The sequence below is a fragment of the Clupea harengus genome, unplaced genomic scaffold (genome assembly GCF_900700415.2).
Source record: "Clupea harengus unplaced genomic scaffold, Ch_v2.0.2, whole genome shotgun sequence".
NCBI lineage: Eukaryota > Metazoa > Chordata > Actinopteri > Clupeiformes > Clupeidae > Clupea > Clupea harengus.
This window is the reverse complement of record NW_024880341.1, coordinates 12,258-21,430: the sequence shown is the minus strand read 5'-3', so window position 1 is coordinate 21,430 and position 9,173 is coordinate 12,258. Positions and strand designations below refer to the sequence as shown.

The window sequence follows — 9,173 nt, the reverse complement described above, 5'->3', positions numbered from 1 at the left end:
CCCTACATTTACGTTACAAGATGTATTTATATTGCATGTGTTCAAATGACATGCCCTACACACAAACGTAGAGTAAACAAAGCTTTTTTTGGACCCCATCCCAGACTGACTCTACATAGGAAGACCAGCCCAAAGGGAAAGGCACCCAGCAGATGGTTTGGCTGCCAGTCACAGACGTGTCCTTTGTGCCCGCTCCAGTCTGTGGCAGGGGTGTGTGGCTGGCTGTTTTGGCATGGGCCACTGACATGGGGGGGACGGGATGATGATGCCATGCCTGAGAAGTGGACAATGCTTGCCTCTCAAACACAAGAGACTTCAGTTATGCACATGTTGCATGATGTGGGCGAGAGAAGAACGGCCAGCCAGAGGACGACTGGGGGTGTCATGGATGGACTAAAGGGTATTTCAAAAACATTTCTTTACCAAGAAAACAAACAAACAAACACATGTATATTGTTCTACCATTTCACAATGAAAATGCTTCTGAACAGGCAGAATCTAACCAACTCCAATGGCAAGAAGAAAAGATTTCAGAGGCAAATATCAGATTTAAAGGTGGGTCAAATGCAACAAACATGTTTTCTCCAGTGTTCTCCAGTGTTTTCTTCTCGGTTTTACAGGTAGAAGGTGAGTACAAGCACGTGGTGTTGTTTCCACTCGCAGGGTGAAAAAGTGTGTGTGGAGGTACTACTCGGCCAGAGGACATGTTCTGATAGCATCAAACTCTTCAAACTCATTTTATGGTTCTGTTGATTTTCTATGCATTTAGAGGCCAACTGACCAACAATACACACAGATCAGACTGAACCTGTTGTTTTAATTAATAATAAAAAAACTCTCCATCTCTCCTTCAAGCACTGTCAGCAATGACACAGATTTTACCCTCTCCAGGTAAATGCCATAAGTGCGATGCGATATAAGTGAATGAACTTTCCCTCAAAGAGCATAGTCTCTGCGCACACTTCCTGTTCAAAATGCCACCACCAAGCCACTTAACACAGAAATGGGTCATATAAGGGGTGATAACCTTATAAAAAAGTGTTGTAAAATTTTTATGACCATCTGTTTTGTGTAGGGATGCACCGATACCGATACCAGTATCGGTATCGGTGCTGATACTTCGTTAAAATACTCGTACTCGTACACGTTGTTGAATTGCCGATACCAAGCACCGATACCACTCATCAGTATTTCACTGCATCAAACTGGCCGGGCTATGCTGACACAAAATGTGATTTACTGTCCTACCTGTCCTACCATTCTCTGCCAGACTAGTAAGTAGCTTATTTGCCGTCTTGTGTTGCATTTGCTTGATGTTTGACTGTGTTAGGAAAGTTTGTCATAGTGTCAAAGTATTTCAGTATACAGGTTTCGCTAAATTTAGCTGCTAGCATCTCGTTAGCGATTAGCAATTCCGTTGTGCTGCCTTAACGGCGATTTGGGCTCATTTTAAGATAAATGACGACGACAGGAGTAAGGCACAGTGTAAGATCTGCACTGCTACGGTGTCGAGGGGCGGAAAGGAAAGTACTCTGTTTAACACAAGCAATTTGATTAAACATCTGAAGACGCACCATAGTGTTAAGTACACAGAGTTCACTGATGCTAGTGGCGCAAGACCGAAGCAACCAATCTTAACTGACGTCTTGCAAAAGAAAAAAACGCGCACCCACACACAGAGAGAGAGAGGTAGAGAGAAAGACTGTGCCACATAGGTTAAGTGATTGTTCGTGTACTTGAGCAGGAGATTCTTCTGATCCTTTTGTAACTGAAATGTGCTCTTGTGCTAATCCAGTAATAGTTCTGTTCACTTTTTGTTAAGCAGACTGTGTTGTTAACTATGAAGCAAATTGAATTGCCTTTATCTGGTTATATTTGCATTTTGTCTAATGTGGTGATATTGTCTGAAGGCTTTTTTTGTGTGTTAAAACCAGAAAGCTCTGTTTATTTTTGGCTTGGGATAGCCTTCTGAGACCAAATCTAAGAAGTATCGGTATCGGTACTCGGTATCGGCAAGTACACAAATAAAAATACTCGTACTCGTATCGGTTTGTAAAAAAGTGGTATCGTGCATCCCTAGTTTTGTGATTCAGTTCCTTGTGTTTCCTGAAAGCCTGTTTGAGGCGCCTGCTCGCCTTGTGTGCCATGGGGTGAGGGGATGCAGTGCGGTGTGGCATGGCATCACACTGAGTGAGTGGTGGTGCTGGTGGTGAGAGTGTGTGGTCTTACGTTCATCAGTGTACGCCTTTTAGATGGGTGGAGTGTTGGAATTTAGGGTGCCAAACTTGTAATTTTTTTGTAGTGATCATACCACGTGGCCTAAAAAGTATGCGTCGTGTAAAGTGCCCTCCTAAACAAGAGGGCAATTAGGCGCCGCTCTCATAACTCCTTCCTAACCTTCAGTCCTTCACTGGGCAGTCGGTAGCCGAAGCGCGCAGGGAGGTCATCGTAGTTCTCTGTCTTGTTGTCGAAAGAGTACTGCAAGACAAAGGAGAAGCAAGAGAGAAGCATCAACACAGTGTACTGTACCTCTAACTACTTCATGGACTTTTGAATTGAATTGGATGAATGGATATCAAGTAACCAGACATCTTCAGACAACAGAGCCTTACAGACATACATACTAAATGCTTCATCTTTACCGTTTACTCTGACATGCACTAACTGACTAACTTTTAACAATATTTCTATAGACTCCAAAATCAATCAGCCACGTTGTTAATCTACAGTTGCTTTGGAGCTGTACTTTATAGACTTCCTGTTTGTAACCCTTTGGCACCCTTTTAATGAGAAACCACATAAAAAAAAGCTAGAGTGCCATCAACACATAGTCTACATGTAATGAGTAACCACACAGAGACCATACCTGCAGTGTTCTTATGCCTACTTTTAAATTGTCCCAATGCTGTTGGACAATGTGAGGAAGACACAAGTGACCAGTGACTGCCTCTATGTTTCTTGCTAAGCCTGTTAGGCCAACAGAGCCCACACAGAGGGACTGCCATATTCCCCTGCCTTTATGCTGATAACCTACTACAACCTAAATGCTCAAGCCAGCAAAAACAGCTTTCACTTCCCTAAGGCTATAAGGTCCTGAGAATTGAAACTGAGCAATGGATTTCTGAGAAAGACAGATCAACCATTAACTGTTTAATATGTGTTACAACAAATGGATCTCAGTGGTTTTTCCTATTAGTCTTGCACACAATTCATCATTGGCCAAAAAATGCAACACAATGCTGGACGTTTTTTGGCCAACTTATCACTTGAGGACTTTACTGTCACAATGATGTTCTAGAAGAAGAGACGGGTTTCCCCTGTTTGTGCAAATAGGGTGCCTTCAAGGAGAGCTACCGCCCAGGTTTTAACCATGGTGAGAAGCTGTGGCTAACCCATGTGGGTTGCTCGCCCTCCAAGTTGTTTACATGAATGAAAAACTACACAGAGCACAGAAAACGCATGGTCTCTTTGCTGGAGTGTCATATGTTTAATATGTATGAACAAATGTGTTGAACCATATTAATGGTAAAAAGTAACCTGCAGATTCAGAAACTGTTTTGGTTTGGACTCAGTTGGGTGTTAAGCCACAGTGTAACAGCCACAGTTTAGCTGCCACAGAGTATTCAATGAGGCTGCAGTGTCTTTATACTGTTTAAGCATGTGTGGTAACCCAGGATAGCTTCCCCAGTCTCCCCACAGAAGTGGAGCGTGCGCAGGCACTCACCGCTGAGATGTCTGCCTCCACTGGGAGCAGGTTGAGGAAGGCGAAGAGCTGAACTGTGAAGATGGTGTAGATCTGGGTGGCGGACAGCATCAGCATCCCCAAGGACAGCAGCATCTTTCATTTCCCGCTCACAGCTACACCTGTGCACCCACAAACGCACACACACACATACAAACAAAAACAATTTGTGTACAGAACTGATGGACCCAAATGTGTGAAATCATTCAGCAAACCCTTTAATGGCTGTTTACTCTAAAGCAATCCTTTAGAGAGCTACATCAGATCAATCAATCAATCAATCAAAACTAATCAACCTCGATTTCATAGGGGGGGGCTATTCCAAGTACGTGGTTTAGTGACAAACTCAGAGTAAGTGGTAAACCTCCTTTTGCTAGGAGAATTAGGCCATAGGACTCTTCTATTAGGAGGTTTACCACATTATGTGAGTTATTTTACCCCCCAGGGATATTAACGGCTGTGAAAGTATACTTGGTGACCCATTATAGCATTTTTGTATCCATCCGAGAGAACACAGTCATCCAAGATCGATTAACAACAGGGCAATCTCCTCTTGCTCTACCCCTCCTGTGCCTGTTGGTTCGTATTGTGTTAGAAGAAGCCGACACTGTGTTGGATAGTCCTTTGCTTAGGACGGTTCCTAACTGAGTGAAAGTATCCCGGAAGTATCTAAGTGGCAGCCATGATAAGAGCTGGTCTAACTCTCTAAATGCTAAGGAAAGGTGCTTCAATGCTCCCTTTCTCATCTCCTTTAGCATAGGGCATAATTTTTTGACTGTCCAACCGCAGGTGCAGGAGACCTAGCAGCACCATCTTTGTACACTAAAGAGTGTTTATTCATTCTTCATTTTTTACTCTGTCTGACTCTCCCTATGTGAGTTGATGGAGGGGAGGGTTGGATCTGTGAAATATAGTAGGTGAAATTACAGAAATAGAAATATTCAATGATTAAAAATACTGTGTTAAAGATAACACGTATTTGTTGTTGGTCACATGCAGTAGACTATTTTTGGCAGGTAATGCTGTGCCTTTCCGCCGGCTACCACCACAAGTATATTTCAGACCTGTGGGAAACACTGCTCCACTTAAAAAAGCACCAATACACATTGCACACGATTACAATCAACAGCAGTACTCAACAAAAACAGTTTATCTTATTGCTGACAAACTGTGCCCCCTGTATCAAAACAAAATTATAGCCTACTTTCACTGGTCTGGCTTTTTCTGTCAGTAGGTGCTTATTACATGCAGTGCTCATCAACTGAAGGGGTGGCAATATAAGGGGAAGACTACACTGAACACAATAAAAGTCATTCTATTTGCTAAAGCACATATTGATCAACCCACACAGAGCGAAGAGAAAGATGTCTTCACACTCTATGGCAGTTCCTCTTCTGAATGTAGGTTACATTAATATCTGCCTCTATGGTCCAAACAATCAAGAATTTATGCTTCAGCCTGAGGGGAAAACCTCAATGCCTGAACTAAATCACATGATGCCAAAGCCTGCTGAGCAGCTTATGAGCACAAAAAAAAATAAAAATAGTTGCAATGACTTCCTCTATACCCTATAACACACTGCAGACTGGCTAATAGATTTTTTTCTTCTGTGAAATGAAGGCAGAGTTGAGAAAGCTGCTTATTGAGATCTATCATAAACATGGGATTTCAGGCTTTGAAACATTGGTAACAACAGCGCTGGCAAATGAAGACAACAAAATGTAACAAAAAAATCAAGTTAATTATTTTAATACTGATCAACCAGTTAAAAAAAAGTTTGCACAGAAAGTAGATTACAACAATAAAATGTTCAAATGACCAACTAAACTGACACTGAACCTACATGAACAAGCCCAAGACAAGCTCAACATTAAACTTTGACAATGGCAAGCAACGACATGTTTCCAAATTACAGCGTTTGCAAATTATAAACCTGCTCGTATCGATTTTTTTATGGACATCCATGAGGCATGAGCACAACAGAGTTTCATCTGTGTCTTCATGGTACGGTGATCAATTTCACATGAAATGCATTACTTAAACAATAATATCCTCCCACAATTTCTCCTTTAACCCGAAATAAATCTGAGAACGTTTGTCAGCCATGTCTGTTTTTGCTGCAGTAACGTTAAAGCTAGCACCAGTCACCATAGCTTACGCTCAACAGCAAAATAACATTAGCATTAGTTGATCAGAACGTGATTGTTGGTTTATCATTTCTCCCTCGTCATATCCCACACACTCTCTGGCTATTACTGACAGTTGCTAAATCAGTTAGGCACAAAGGAAGCTTATGCCATGGTTTGTCAGCGAAATTAGAGTAATAGTGTAATTCTGTCATAATGGTGCAGTTGTTAATTTACCAGTGATTTGCATGTCAATACAGAAGTTTAGAACAGTTCTTGGTAGCCAGTTTTCCATGGTCTAGACGTAATCGTTCCGATTATAGGCCTAACCTAATGTAATCACACTGGGTTATTGGACATAACAGCACAGCATCCATGCTAGCAACCTAGAAACATTTGGCTAGGGTAGTTCTGTTTGCTCAAACCAGGTTTTGCTGCTGTTCACCAACACACATAATTCCATGGACACGTTTGGCGTTTGCCATTTCTGTTGACCCAGGCAGTGCATTGGAAATGATTAGCCCACATGGAATGCATGCAAAATGAACTTAACATATTGAAACAAGTAGGCTACATAACAGTAAAAGCTACCGTATTTCCTGAAATAAAATACGGTATTCAATTAAAAGCTGGGTCTCACATAATGGCCAGAGGTGTGGTCGACAAAAACAAATAAAGGCCACCCGCTAAATACAGGCCGGGGGGAGACATGGGTGGATAAACTCCTGGTGCTTGTCATATAATGAACATGCCAGTTAAGCATGTACATTTGTACTGCTTAAATGTAATAAATTCAACAACATAATCATGCTTTTGCCAGTACTCCTCTAAAGTATTATTGTCCTATATATAAGTAACTGTGGGTGTACTGGTATGTTAATGTGTCAGGCAACTGTAATTTGATGTAACTTAAGTTCCAACAGATGGAAGTAGCTGCATTTGAAGTAATTTTGGCAGGACTCTGGACGATGTCGAAAAACGGTGGATCCCCTCTTCAATCATTAAGAGCTAATAAGAGATCATAAGCTAAGTACAACCTGAGAACAACTGCAAGTTACATCAGCTATTGTTAACATTAGTTTGTCAAATTGGTGCAATGTTAGGGTAAGTTATCCTAAGTCTGTAACGTTAACTTCAATATTCAACTTGCTGCCTGAGTAACACTAGCTAGCAGTCTTACTACGGTTAGCTACATGATAGCAACAGCAGTTTATATACTGTTGGCTAACATTAACTTAGTTACATAGAGACATACAGTGTAGTGCAGAAACAGAAGGAAATAGGAATAAAGGCCTGCCTCAAATAAAGGCTGTTACCTTCTGCAGCTGAGGTAAATATAGGCTCTGGTCACTATTTCAGGAAATACGGTCATTCAAACACCCCCTTGCCCCCTAGTTTTCATTCAGTTTCTTGCGTTTCAACAACAGGTTTTACTCTAAGGAAGTTACTGCATAGTTTCAGATGGCTTTTTAAAGGGGTAACAAATGGTGGTTGAATATGTTTTCTTATAACTTGCATAGAATTGAAAGGGATAAACTTGATGTAGATACCTTGAAGGTAGTTGTTGTGACAGATAAGGCGTGAGGTTATAACTATCAACCAACACAAAACAATAGGCCTGTAGGCTACTTATTATTTTATAATTGATTGTCTACAAATTAGAGCCTTTATTTAGGCAACCAAATCATTATTTAAACAACATTATGTCCCACTTTGATCAGAACTCTTCAATTGCCATACTGATGGTAGAAGAAACTCTTACATTATGTGTTACTGTTATAAATGTATATCGGCTGATATATCCTTATCAGATCTTTAAATGCTCAAATATCGAAATCGGTATCGGTCTTAAAACTCCTATATTGATCGGGCTCTATTACATAATGAGGCCAGTCAACAGAAAAATTCCAACAGCATCCTCAGCTTGGTAGTACTTAGTCCATTACAACTGACCCGCACTACAGAGCATCTGCAGTTACCAGCACAGGCGGTGCTTACAAACAGATCAAAGGTGCTTTTCCGATGAAGCCCATAACATTTTGTCAGTCAGAAAGTGTTGGGTCATCGCGTGACATACGTACAAACTGCATGTCACGCCTCAGTTTGTCTTGTGACATTTCTTAAACATTGAGGAACATGCATATGATTGGTAACGATCACATTTCACCGCAAAAACAAAATAAGATTTCTGTAAATCGTTCAATCTAGGACTACAGTCTGACTATCACTAGTCATAACCCATGTCATAACGACTAGTTAGCTCACGCCAGCGTTTAGCTACAAACGTTAGTCCACAAGATGCTTTCTCAGTGCTCAATTTAGTACACCGTAATAGTTATAACGTAAGCTGTCAGAAACAGCGATGCAAATATTACAGGATACTTACAATCATTACAACATTCATAACCTACAGACAGTTTAATAATTTGAGAAGCTGTTGACACGTTCTCAGACCTTAGGTTATGCACATCATACGTGCTTCACAACACAGTTTATAGCTTTAGCCAACTTACTTAAAATGGGTGACTTGATGCCTTGTTAGTTAACTTGCTAACAGTTAGCCAGCTAGCTAACTTGACAACGTTACCTGGATTACTAGCTAGGTTGACGTTAACAACATGTTTCTATGCGGGGTTGTGTCTCACATTCAACAAGGTTAGAGCAACATGTTGAAGACCCCAAACATGGACACCTCTTATATAAACAGCCCTCATGTAGCAATATATTCTGTTAAATACTACCTTAGGCCAAATCGCAACCTTAAATTGGTGAAAACATACAATGGGGGCTTCGGGTATAATTTAGCTACCTAGCTATGCAACTCGATGTTAAAGGTCTTCACCAATCATGGAATCTTACCTTTACATTAGATAGTGGTGATATCTTGGTTACAAAGTAAAGCACTGTTACAGTCATTACATTCACTTGCAGTGTACACAATCCAAACAATTCGTCAGATATGCTTTCATTCCGTTAGCTAGGCAGTCAGCAAATCAGAATGTCAACAATAATCCCACAGCTCCTTCATGTGAGTAAAGAACTTCCGGCCACTGTACACACCTTCTTTGAAGCTTGGTACCATGCGATTGGGTAGAAATGAATTCAGTCACTTCTATCGAGGACCGTTTCCTGCAAGCAAAATGTAGGATTGCTAGTGCGCTGTTCTGCATGCTGTTGTAGCCTACAGTGGCGACGGGGGGACAGTTTCAAGGAAGGATCACCAAACAAGCTGTTCATATTTCACAACGTTACTAGCATGCTATCTAGTTTTGTTATGGCATGTTAATGTTAACGCATTTGAACAA

The 9,173-nt window shown here is 41.0% G+C and overlaps 1 long non-coding RNA gene across 1 annotated transcript; it reads right to left on the bottom strand.

The window, feature by feature from the left end:
- Positions 1 to 2,038: 2,038 nt before the first annotated feature.
- On the bottom strand, positions 2,039 to 8,920 carry LOC122131935. The gene is made up of 3 exons (XR_006152152.1): positions 8,728 to 8,920; positions 3,725 to 3,864; positions 2,039 to 2,478 (listed from the first exon to the last, which is right to left on the bottom strand). It is a non-coding gene; the product is annotated as an uncharacterized LOC122131935 (long non-coding RNA).
- Positions 8,921 to 9,173: the final 253 nt, after the last annotated feature.